This window comes from Rhinatrema bivittatum, chromosome 1 (assembly GCF_901001135.1).
Source record: "Rhinatrema bivittatum chromosome 1, aRhiBiv1.1, whole genome shotgun sequence".
NCBI lineage: Eukaryota > Metazoa > Chordata > Amphibia > Gymnophiona > Rhinatrematidae > Rhinatrema > Rhinatrema bivittatum.
The window spans coordinates 831933620-831945993 of record NC_042615.1 but is presented as its reverse complement, the minus strand read 5'-3'; the positions used below and the strand labels follow the sequence as shown (position 1 = coordinate 831945993).

The 12374-nt window shown below is 43.9% G+C and overlaps 1 protein-coding gene across 1 annotated transcript in view; it reads right to left on the bottom strand.

The window, feature by feature from the left end:
* The window catches only part of GBA2 (glucosylceramidase beta 2), a 123941-nt gene that overhangs the window by 109820 nt on the left and 1747 nt on the right, over positions 1 to 12374 (bottom strand). The gene's annotated exons all lie outside the window — the stretch shown is intronic.

Below are 12374 nucleotides of genomic sequence, written 5' to 3'. Positions count from 1 at the left end.
CACACCAACCTTCTCAATCATTCTAGCCACCACCATCCTGTCCCTTCCTCCCTCTCACACCACTGCCTCACTTCTTTCCCACCCCAAAGCAGACTCTCCAGTCCTCACCAGCACCTTCCCTAGTATGGGGCTGTGGCCCACCAGAGTCTATCCTGCAGAAGTCTGCCCCTCCATAAGCTCCCGCTGTAGACTTTACTAGCTTGATTTAATGGTTTAGTACGATGTTGAAACTTCACTTCTCGTATCTGTCGACAGTCACTCAGCCATGCATGGTTCAGGGAAATGTATCCTTGAAGGATACTAATGAAACAGGAGAGTTAGGGCATCCCAACAGAGGTTCCTTTAAAAGCAAACATAGTCCATATGCCTATATGTAAAAAATCACGAAGCTAATGATTTCCAAATTATCCCAAACAACTGAAAAGCAGGTTAATACAAACAAAAAACACACTTATGTCTGTATGCCAATGTCAGAAGTCTAAGTAGTAAGATGGGAGAGTTAGTGTATAGCAGCAAATGATGAGACTGACATAATTGGCATCACAGAGACTTGGTGGAAGGAGGATAACCAATGGGACAGTGCTACATCAGGGTACAAATTATATCGCAATGATAGGGAGGATCAACTTGGTGGGGGTGTGGCACTTTATGTCTTGGAGGGTATAGAGTCCAACAGGATAAAGATCATACAAGAGAAAAATGTTCAGTAGAATATATATTTATTTATTTAAGGTTTTTTATATGGGTAGAAATCCCATGTGTGTTGGGTAAGAGTATAGTGATAGGAGTATACTACCATCCACCTGGACAAAATGGTCAGACAAGATGATGAAATGCTAAGAGAAATCAGGGAAGCTAACCAATTTGGCAGTGCAATAATAATGGGAGATTTCAATTACCCCAATATTGACTGTGTAAATGTAACATCAGGACTTGCTAGAGACAAAGTTCCTGGATGTAATAAATGACTGCTTCATGGAGCAATTGGTTCAGGAACCAACAAGAGAGGGAGCTATTTTAGATCTAATTCTCAGTGGAACACAGGATTTGGTGAGAGGTAACAGTGGTGGGGCCACTTGGCAACAGTGATCATAACATAATCAAATTTAAACTAATAACTGGAAGGGGGACAATAAGTAAATCTACAGTTCTAAATTTTCAAAAGGGGAAACTTTGATAAAATGAGGAAAATAGTTAGAAAAAAAACTGAAAGTTGCAGCTGCAAAGGTTAAAAGTGTTCAACAGGCTTGCACTAACAGACATCATGAGAGAGTTTGACAGCGGTAAACAGTACATTTTAGTAATGCTTGACCTTTCAGCGGCATTCGACACAGTTAACCATGACATATTGATAAATAGATTAGAAGAAATAGGACTAAGCAACTTGACAAACAAATGGTTTAAACCATACCTAAATAACAGATACTTCCAATACAAATCAAAGAAGTAATGTCAGAGAAAATAAACCTTCAAACAGGAGTTCCACAGGGATCTGCCCTATCCACCACATTGTTCAACATATACATGCTGCCGTTATGTCACCTACTAGCAGGTTTAGGAATTTCGCACTACATCTACGCCGATGATATTCAGTTAATACTCCCAATTGACGACACAATTGAAAAAACACTAAACATAGCAAACATGTACCTAGATATAATTAATCAACTTCTAAACCAAATGGAACTAGTGATTAATATAGATAAAACAGATTTCTTACACCTAGAACGAAAAAACATAACGATCATCCAGAACCCAATTACACTCAACAACAGCCAAAAAATACATCTAGCTGAGAAAGTAAGAAACCTAGGAGTGATAATCGACCCAGAATTAAGTATGAAACAACATATATCTCAAAAAGTAAAAGAAGGATACACCAAACTTATGATTCTCTTATGACACCCACCAACTTCCGATCAGTCTTACAAGCCTTAATCTTCTCCAGTACAGATTATTGTAATGCCCTCCTATTAGGCCTGCCATATACCACAATAAGACCATTACGGATTCTACAAAACTCAGCGGCAAGAATTTTAACTGGGAAAAGTAAAAAAGAACATATCACTGAAACCTTAATAGAATTACACTGGTTACCCATTGAACAAAGAATATATTACAAAACTTTATGCACCATTCATAAATTAATACACGACGAAAAAGCAGAGTGGCTGAACACAGCCCTCCGCTTACATACCCCCCACAGAAACCTAAGGTCAGCAAACAAAGCACTGCTAACTATTCCCTCAGTCAAAACAGCCAGATTAACACAAGTAAGGGACAGGGCCCTATCCCTAGCAGGACCTATAATATGGAACACCATGCCGGTAGAAATCAGATTGGAAAGAGACATCAAAACATTCAGAAAAAAATTAAAAACATGGCTATTTAAGCAAGCATACCACAAAGAGAATCAAGAGTAGAACCCAGGGAACTGTTAGGTGCGGTCAAGCAAACACCCACACAAACACACTCCTTCCTTCTTAAAGTGTGTCTTCTCTCCTATATTCTAATTTCTTCCTTTATCTTAAACAACAAAGAACTAAAGTTAAATAACACCAAACTTTTAGCAGAGTTAGAAAAACTAGACTTGACTTATAACACTCAAATAGTATTTATTATGATATAATGTTACAGTATTTTGGATGGCACCTGTTTAAAAGTTAGAATTCTAGACACTTTACTCAACATAGTTTTTGTGCCTTATTGTGAACCGTTGTGATGGCACCCGCTTAACGACGGTACAGAAAAGATTTTAAATATACAATCCTAGACGCGCAGTCCAGGTGTATTCCACGCATTAGCATTAAGAAAGGTGGAAAGAAGGCAAAACGATTACCGTCATGGTTAAAAGGTGAGGTGAAAGAGGCTATTTTAGCCAAAAAACATCCTTCAAAAATGGGAAGAAGGATCCATCTGAAGAAAATAGGATAAAACATAAGCATTGTCAAGCTAAGTGTAAAACATTGATAAGATAGGCAAAGAGAGAATTTGAAATGAAGTTGGCTATAGAGGCAAAAACACATAATAAAAACTTTTTTAAATATATCCGAAGCAAGAAACCTGTGAGGAAGTCAGTTGGACCATTAGATGACTGAGGGGTTAAAGGGGCTCTTAGGGAAGATAAGGCCACCGCAGAAAGACTAAATTAATTCTTTGCTTCCGTGTTTACTAATGAGGATGTTGGGAAGATACCAGTTCCGGAGATGGTTTTCAGGGGTGATGAGTCAGATGAACTGAACGAAATCACTGTGATCCTGGAAGATGTATTGTTTGATGTAAACCGATATGATGTGCCTACTAATATCGGTATAGAAAAGCTGTTAAATAAATAAAATAAATAAGATGTAGTAGGCCAGATTGACAAACTAAAGAGTAGCAAATCACTTGGACCAGATGGGTATGCATCCTAGGGTACTGAAGGAACTCAAAAATGAAATTTCTGATCTATTAGTTAAAATTTGTAACCTATCATTAAAATCATCCATTGTACCTGAAGACTGGAGGGTGACCAATGTAACCCCAATATTTAAAAAGGGCTCCAGGGGCAATCCGGGTAATTATAGACCAGTGAGCCTGACTTCAGTGCCGGGAAAAATAGTGGAAACTATTCTCAAGATCAAAATCGTAGAGCATAGAGAAAGACATGATTTAATGGGACACAGTCAACATGGATTTACCCAAGGGAAGTCTTGCCTAACAAATCTGCTTCATTTTATTGAAGGGGTTAATAAACATGTGGATAAAGGTGAACCGGTAGATGTAGTGTATTTGGATTTTCAGAAGGCATTTGACAAAGTCCTTCATGAGAGGCTTATAGGAAAGGTAAAAAGTCATGGGATAGGAGGCGATGGCCTTTCGTGGATTACAAACTGGTTAAGACAGGAAACAGAGAGTAGGATTAAATGGTCAATTTTCTCAGTGGAAAAGGGTAAACAGTGGAGTGCCTCAGGGATCTGTACTTGGACCGGTGCTTTTCAATATATTTATATAAATGATCTGGAAAGGAATATGACGAGTGAGGTTATCAAATTTGCGGATGATACAAAATTATTCAGAGTAGTTAAATCACAAGCGGATTGTGATACATTACAGGAGGACCTTGCAAGACTGGAAGATTGGGCATCCATATGGCAGATGAAATTTAATGTGGACAAGTGCAAGGTGTTGCATATAGGGAAAAATAACCCATGCTATAATTACACAATGTTGGGTTCCATATTAGGTGCTACAACCCAAGAAAGAGATCTAGGTGTCACAGTGGATAACACATTGAAATAGTCGGCTCAGTGTGCTGCGGCAGTCAAAAAAGCAAACAGAATGTTGGGAATTATTAGAAAGGGAATGGTGAAGAAAACAGAAAATGTCATAATGCCTCTGTATCGCTCCATGGTGAGACCGCACCTTGAATACTGTGTACAATTCTGGTCGCCGCATCTCAAAAAAGATATAGTTGCATTGGAGAAGGTACAGAGAAGGGCAACCAAAATGATAAAGGGGATGTAACAGCTCCCCTATGAGAAAAGGCTGAAGAGGTTAGGGCTGTTCAGCTTGGAGAAGAGACGGCTGAGGGGGGATATGATAGAGGTCTTTAAGATCATGAGAGGTCTTGAATGAGTAGATGTGACTTGGTTATTTACACTTTTGGATAATAAAAGGACTAGGGGGCACTCCATGAAGTTAGCAAGTAGCACATTTAAGACTAATAGTCCATTAATGGCTATCAACCAAGTTTACTTAGGGAATAGCCACTGCTATTAATTGCATCAGTAGCATGGGATCTTCTTAGTTTTTGGGTACTTGTCAGATTCTTGTGCCCCAGTTTGGCCTCTGTTGAAAACAGGATGCTGGGCTTGATGGACCCTTGGTCTGACCCAGTATGGCAATTTCTTATGTTCTTCTACCGATTCTTCTCCGAGTGTGATCCTGGGCCATAGGCTGCTGCTCACTTTGAGATTCAAGGAAGAGTGCTGGGGTAATGCAGAAATGTTCCCGTACTGTACAAATGCACAACTTACAGTTTAACCTGCCACTGTGCACACATTTTGCTGGCAATGCAATAAGCAGTTCTGCACACAGGGTCAGTAACGTAACTAGGTACGTAGGCGTGCATGTGCGCGTTTACCAGCTTGCGTCCAGGGACACGACTATTTTATAACATACACGTGTACATACGCACATTATAAAACAGGGTGAACGCTCGCACGCACATGCGCAGGTAATTTTAAGTGGGCGCAACTATGCGCACAAATGCAGTTTCTGCCGCATAAGTGGAGGGGATTTTAAAAGACGCGTGCACACCGCCATTGGCCATTTTCCCAGTTTCCCCAGGTAAGGGATAAGACTTCCAAACCTGCCATGTTTAAAAGCAGCCAGGTCCAGACCAAGCCCAGAAAGAAGTGGCGCTGGTCCCGCAGAACATGCCTCGCCAGCGGAGGAGCCAGTCAAGAGAGAGCCAAGATCTGGTATCCCCCCCATGCAAGGAACCTGACCAACCCATCATCAGAATGGGAAGCCAGGAAGACAACTCTCCCCGAGCATCTGAACAGCGCTGTCACAGGTTAGAAGCCAGGTCAGGCGGAGAAGCCCTAACATGACCGGCAGCACAAACAAAGAGATGCTTAGGCTTCTTGCTTTCCGGCGGCATCGCTGTGGTAAATGTGCATCGGAACGGCTCATGCTCAAAAATGAAATGCACCCAAAAACTAGGCACGGCAAGGCGCATGCACAACCTGGGCGCCAATTTATGCACGTAAAAACGCGCACCTAAAAAAATGAGAGCCGACACACTGTGCACACGATGGCCTATAGAGGGCAGCAGAACATGCACAAGAGCACGCGAAAATGGCCGCCGCGGCCTACCACACTGCATGCAAGGACAAGTGCAGGGCCTAGCCCACTAAGGGTCGCTCAACCTGCCTGCTGCTTAGTTCCCCAACCCCAAGGGAAGTGGGAACGAACGTCGACAAGACGTGCCGAGAATGGAAACCCCTGTCTCTGATTCAAGTAAAACTCTCTTTTTTTTAAACCTTACCTGACCTCAGCACTTACCGGCTAAATACAGAGATGTCTCCAGCTGTTGGGGGGGGGGGGGGGGTAGGAGAGAAGGCACCTGCTGTCACCACTGCGGTTGGCCTCCTGCACCCGCTGCCTTTCAGCTGAACTAGCAGCTAAGTCCATGCTGGGAAACCCAGCTACCAGACCAAGGCCCGCCTCTGAGGGACCACGGAAATCACCTCAGGAATTCTCAAATGGGGAGAGGGACCTTTAGGTATCACCGCAGAAGAACAGGGCTTTCTTTTCCTGAATTCAGAACTTCAAATTTCTCTTTTTATAAAGCTCAAAGCAGTCCCTATAGGGAGATGCACGCCCACCCTCTGCTGGAGACGGAGAATCCTGGCAGGATGATGGCACTGCAGGAGTATATATATACACACTGTGACGTCAGCTTGCACAGTCTCCATCCGCCGGCAGAGGGGCATAACCCATTGGTCCTGAATCCATCTGTCTACACGCTAGGAAATGAATATTTAAGAAGACTCAGGCACTGTAACTTGTCATGTGACCATGTCAAACTCTCTCAAGGAACAGCCATCACAAGGGATCAGCCAATAAGAAGACCGCTTCGGAAATGGCGGATGACATTGCCGTGTGCTGTCCTTACAGAGATTAAGCCCCAACAGTCTAAAACTGAAAAAAAAAATGTATCAAACGTTTGCCAAGTTCCAGAAGCAAAACTTCTAAAGCCCCTGAGGGGATGCCAGCTCTGTGACCAGATTTCCATTTACGCAGCACTGCCTTCCAATTCCAGAGCGAGGCACAACATTAGGCACATAAACGCACTTCTGGCACGGTTCTCACACACTCACTCCCAGTCAGGGTTTTGATCTGATGGGTGCAGAGCTCCGGGGATTACATTACAAGCTTTTGATGGAGCTAGAGGAATGATAATCATCTGAATTTCTAGGACACCTTTCATACAGAGAACCTCAGCATGCTTTACAATGTAAGGCTTCAACAGCAAAAACACACACACACAGCCACCTCAGGGGTGGAATGCTTGGCCTGTTCTGGACGGCAGCTTCCAAAGAGAGGGAAAGAGATGAGCAACATCCTAATTTGTAATTAAAGCATTAAGAAACGTGTGCGCACTAAGCTAGAGAGAAGGAAAGGACTTGTCCAAGCTCATGCGGTCACTGATGGAGCTGGCATTAGAACGGAGTTACACAGCGGCCAAGTGACTATGTAGGTCAGCAGGGATTGGAGACAGCCCTGAAACTCTCAGGATTGACAGGTCAGTGCTCTACCTGCCACACCCCACCCCTTCATGGCCGTCCCAATGACGGACAGCGATGACTCCTGCATTGAAGCATGCACATCAACCTCCTACACCCTATGCAGAGTATAAATATAACTCTACTAGGCATGCTCCCAGGGCAGCCTGCTCCCTCTCACTGAACACGTTACATAACATAGCTTGCATATTACAATAGGACATCATAGAGTGCTCTGCCAGGAGCCACACCAGCATAATAGCAGAGGAGAAGCAGCTGACTCACCCCGTCTACTTTGCTCAAGCTAAGGATACTTCTAGGGCTTCAGCTCCAGATGGGTTCCTTTGAGGATACAGCGTTTTATCTGGCCCTGTGGCACAGGTACTACTGCTGGGAACCTTTCCTGGGTGAATCGAGTACATGCATTTCCAACACGCCCATTTTCTACCCCCCAACCCAGCTCGGAGGCCCAGCGGTTGTCAGTATGGAAAAGGCACAAAAACAGGGGGCAGGATCCAAGGCAGGCAAGGGGAAGAATGAGAAAGTACCAGGGCCATCTCGGGGGTGTTTTACTGATATTTATAAGTTAAGACCTGAAAAATAGATGTAAAAAAAAAGCAAAGAGAACACCCAAATACTGTGAGAGCATTAACATTTTTATTATACACATTTTCCATAAAAACAATCTTTAAGTGACAAGAGATTATTCTACTGGTCCAAAAAACGCCAGTTCCCAACGCTACCTCGCTCTATAGCACTGCTACATAAGCAGACAGAACATGCCGGAACCATCACTGGCAAAAGGAGAAGTCCTGGATATCTCCCAGGTGCCAGCCAAGGAAGCTTGACCACCTGCAGGATATCACGCGTCTCAAGACACAAGAAACGGATCCTGAAGAGGCCGAGCAAAATCCAAAGCACAACCGTGATTTATAATATCCAGTACCCATTGGTCCGACGTGATCTGGACCCATTCCTCGCGAAACAGGGAGAGCGGTCCCCCTATCCTCGGCACGGAGGATCGGGCTGGCGCACCTTCATTGGGGAGCTTTGTTAGCGGCAAAACCTCGAGAGGAACCACTGATTGGAGGCCGCCTGCCAGGAAAGGAACGGGCCCATGCCTGTGACCATACTGACGTTTGCCGAGGGGCAAAGGAAGCACCCCTGCCAGAACGGAAGCGGCGCTGACCTCGGAAACGACCTCTGGAGGCGCCGAAGGGCCGAGACGGTCTGGGCGTGTCCTCAGGCAGTTTGTAAACCTTGTTGTCACCCAAGGCCTTAACAAGGTGTTCAAGATCTTCTCCAAAAAGGAAAGGAACCTAGCTGAGACTTAGACGAGGTATCAGCCGACCAATTACGGAGCCACAGCAGCCTCCTCGCGGAAACCGCCGAAGACAAGGTACGTGCAGAGGTACGGAGAAGATCGTATAACGCGTCCACCATAAAGGCAACCACCGATTCAATGCGATTCACCTGTTTGGAAGGGAAATTTCTGCCATGGAAAAATTTCAAAGTATACAAAGAACACTTCTCCTCTCCTGTCAGGTATTTCCTGAATACATTTCTGTCAGGGGCTGGGAATACGGATTTCAATTCAGGAACGGTAGTTAGGTCCCTGCCCCAGAGGGCTTAGAGCCTGCAGTGATGGAGGGGGGATGTGCGCTGGATCCCTGGCTTCCCTGCCTCTTAGGCCCGGTGCCCTAACCGCCGGCTACGCCTCCTCGCTATTTGATCGATAATCCATGCCCGAGAGGAGATAAACCTCTAACCTGAATGGAAGCAGATCTAATCCAAGGAACAGAAGATAAGGAAAGGAGCCAGACCTGGCTAGACCTATGGTCATATGGCTTGCAGCCACGAGGAAGCCGTTGCAAACTTGAAATTGAACTCTGGAGACCTCACAGTTACTGGGACAAAAGGCTGAGTGCATTAACCATTTTTATATACCAAAACTTTCGCAATAACTTCAAGCTGGTTTACAGATAAATCCTAAAATAATGCTTAAAAAAAATGTAAGATCAACTAAAACAAAATTAAAACCTAATATACATTGCCCAAATTAGGATAAAATATCAAAATAAAATAACTCCCTATCAAATTACAAGTTACAATGGTATTAAATAAACTAAAAACAATTCCAAATAAAATAAAAACGCTACCATGGACTAATTCCCTGGTTATAACATAAAAATAAACAAGGAGAATAATTGTACTCTGGAATTAGCTTGTTTGAACATTTGAAATAGCCAGGTCTTCAGGGATTTTTTTTAATGTGTTTGCATTTGTCTCGAGCTGAATATCGAGGGGGAGTGAATTCCAATGTGCTGGTCCTGCCAATGATAATGCTCTCTCTGAGGTCAGGTGGGCTAATTTTGGTGATGGAATGGATAAGGCGGCTTTTCCCCTGGACATGAGGTTTCATCGAGGGGTATGGACGTGAAGGGATGCATTTAACCATTCTGCACTGTTGCCATAAACCGATTTGTGAATTGAAGACAGACACTGTATTGAATCCGAAATTGCACAGGTAACCGATGAAGCTCTCTCCATATCGGGGTGACATGGTCATATTTCCTCGTATTGGTTAGAAGTCGTGCTGCTGCTGCAGTGGACGGATCGTTGAAGCGGGAAGTCCCAACAGGAGAGCATTACAATAGTCGAGTTTAGTTAAAAGAAGAGCCTGCAGGACAGTGCGGAAGTCATTACCGTGTAAGAGTGGTTTCTCCGCGGGCAGGGAGAGGCTGCACGGGTCACCTGAAACACGGGGTGCATCTGACTGTGATGCCGTTAAAGAGCGATCCAGGTGCTCCCCTTTCTAATTTCAATAGAAGTCTCTTATGAGGGGCTTTGTCAAATACTTTCTGGAAATCCAGATACACTATATTAACTCGCTCACCTTTATCCACAGGTTTATTTATGCCTTCAGAAAAATGTAGCAGACTGGTGAGGCAGGACTTGCCAGCTAAATCCATGTTAGCTTTGTCCCAACAGTACACTGGTTACCATCACTGTACAGGACTTCCCAGCTAAATCCCTGTTAGCTTTGTCCCAACAGTACACTGGTTACCATCACTGTACAGAACAAAATTCAGAACTCTGACACGGGCATTAAGGGGAGAGGGGCCTAGCAGCTTGAGAACACATCTATCCTGATACATCCACAACAGATCCTCCCCAGGAGCAGCACGTATCCTCTAACTCGCTCTCAGAAGAGCTCTGACAAACGTGACTAAAGCCCAGAGCCCTAAGCTGCTGCAGATGCTCCTCCAAGCTCCTGCTTTGCTCCAGTGCTATCTGCCGCTTGTACTTAGATTTTTATATTCCACTTTTCGGTACTTCACAGTATACATTCAGGTACTGTACTGGAGGCATTTCCCTATCCCCACAGGGCGTGTACCAGAGGCAACGGAGGGTAAAGTGACTTGCCCAATATTTCTGCTGGGGTGCTGGTAGAGTTAAGTCAGTGCTTGCCGATGCACATAAAGTTTAACCTTAGGTACACCTGTTACTGCCAACATGAAATGGGATTCTGCTACTATTCTAATATGCCCTTACACCTTTTATTACTGTAAAGCTGCAAACAACCTCTATTTGGAAGTTGCTATTCTAGTTTGCTGTAAACTACTTTGGATGAATTTCATCTCTCATCCAAGGAATGAATAAATAAATACCTGAAAGCTATTCAAAAAGCAGAAGGAAAGAACTTTTGCCCAATGAAAGGCAGCAGTCGGATACGCTCAGGAGAAATGTCAGGAACTTTTGTTCCATGGAAAGCGAGGTGGATCTTTGGAATGCTCTCCTGGTGAAGAGAAGATTCAAAAGGCATGGGATAAACACAGAGGACAGGAATGAAGCACCAGGGTAACATGCATGGGGGTAACCCGCAGGGAGCGGCAGCTGCAACCCTAACTGCCTCGATGGCCAGACGGAATGGGCCATTTTAGTCTTTATCTGCCACCATTTACTACTGCTTCTTACTCCTCTTCCTGCTCCCTCCACGCGTCAAGTTACAATTTTACAGTAACGTATATAAGGACTGACACTTTTATGGAACGTATAAAATGTATTCATTGTACTTTACTTAGCATGACCTTATCACTGTAAGTATTATTATTGCTTTAAATAAACCTCACGCAAATCCAGCTCTCCTCTTCTGCTCCCTCCACTCCTCAGGGTCATTGACCCCATCACCCCTTACTCCTTGTACTCTTTCTCTGCTTCATCAAGCCTTACTTCCTTACTCTTCCTCCCTATTCCATGACCTTGTTTTCCCACCAAGCCACTGATCTGGATCCTTCCTCTATGAGCTGTCACACACCCATTACCTTGACTCCTCTCCCCATATAAAAATAGTCCAAAAAGCAATCAGGGATACTCTTATACAAGAAATCAATCCAAATCCTCGGGAACCATTCACTTTTGCAGTAATCAGAAGTTTTTATTTAACAAGAAACTTACATATTATTTCTAGGCCTTTCACAATTTAGAATATATATATACACACAAAAAAATGAAGGCGGCACAGTAATTTCCATTCCTGAAAAGGGAGACGTACTGACAGGGCAAACAGTGCCTGCCCAACCTTCACCAGTGCTATTATCTCTGCATCTGAAAGAATTCACTCCAACCTCCACCTCCCAGACACAAATACAACATTTAAATGGCTTTCCAAAATTGTAGTTTCAGAATTAAGATATTCAGCTTCAAAAACAGGGGAAAACGTGAGGAGGGATCTAGCAAAGCTCAAGGAATGGTCTAAGGGTTGGCAGCTAAGATTTAATACTAAAAAATGCAGAGTAATGCATTTAGGATGCAAAAACCCAAGGGAAAGGTACAGTATTGGAGATGAAATTCTTCTAAACACAAAGGAAGAGCAGGATTTGGAGGGGATTGTACCTGATGATCTTAAGTTGGCCAAACAGGTGGATAAAGCGACGGTAAAAGCCAGAAAGCTGCTTGGCTGCACAGGGAGAGGATTGGTCAGCAGAAAAAGGGAGGAGATATTGCCCCTGTATAGGTCCCTGGTGAGACCTCACTCTCAATGCTGAGTACAACTCTGGAGACCCCACCTTCACAAGCAGGCTGATTGGACACCCGTTT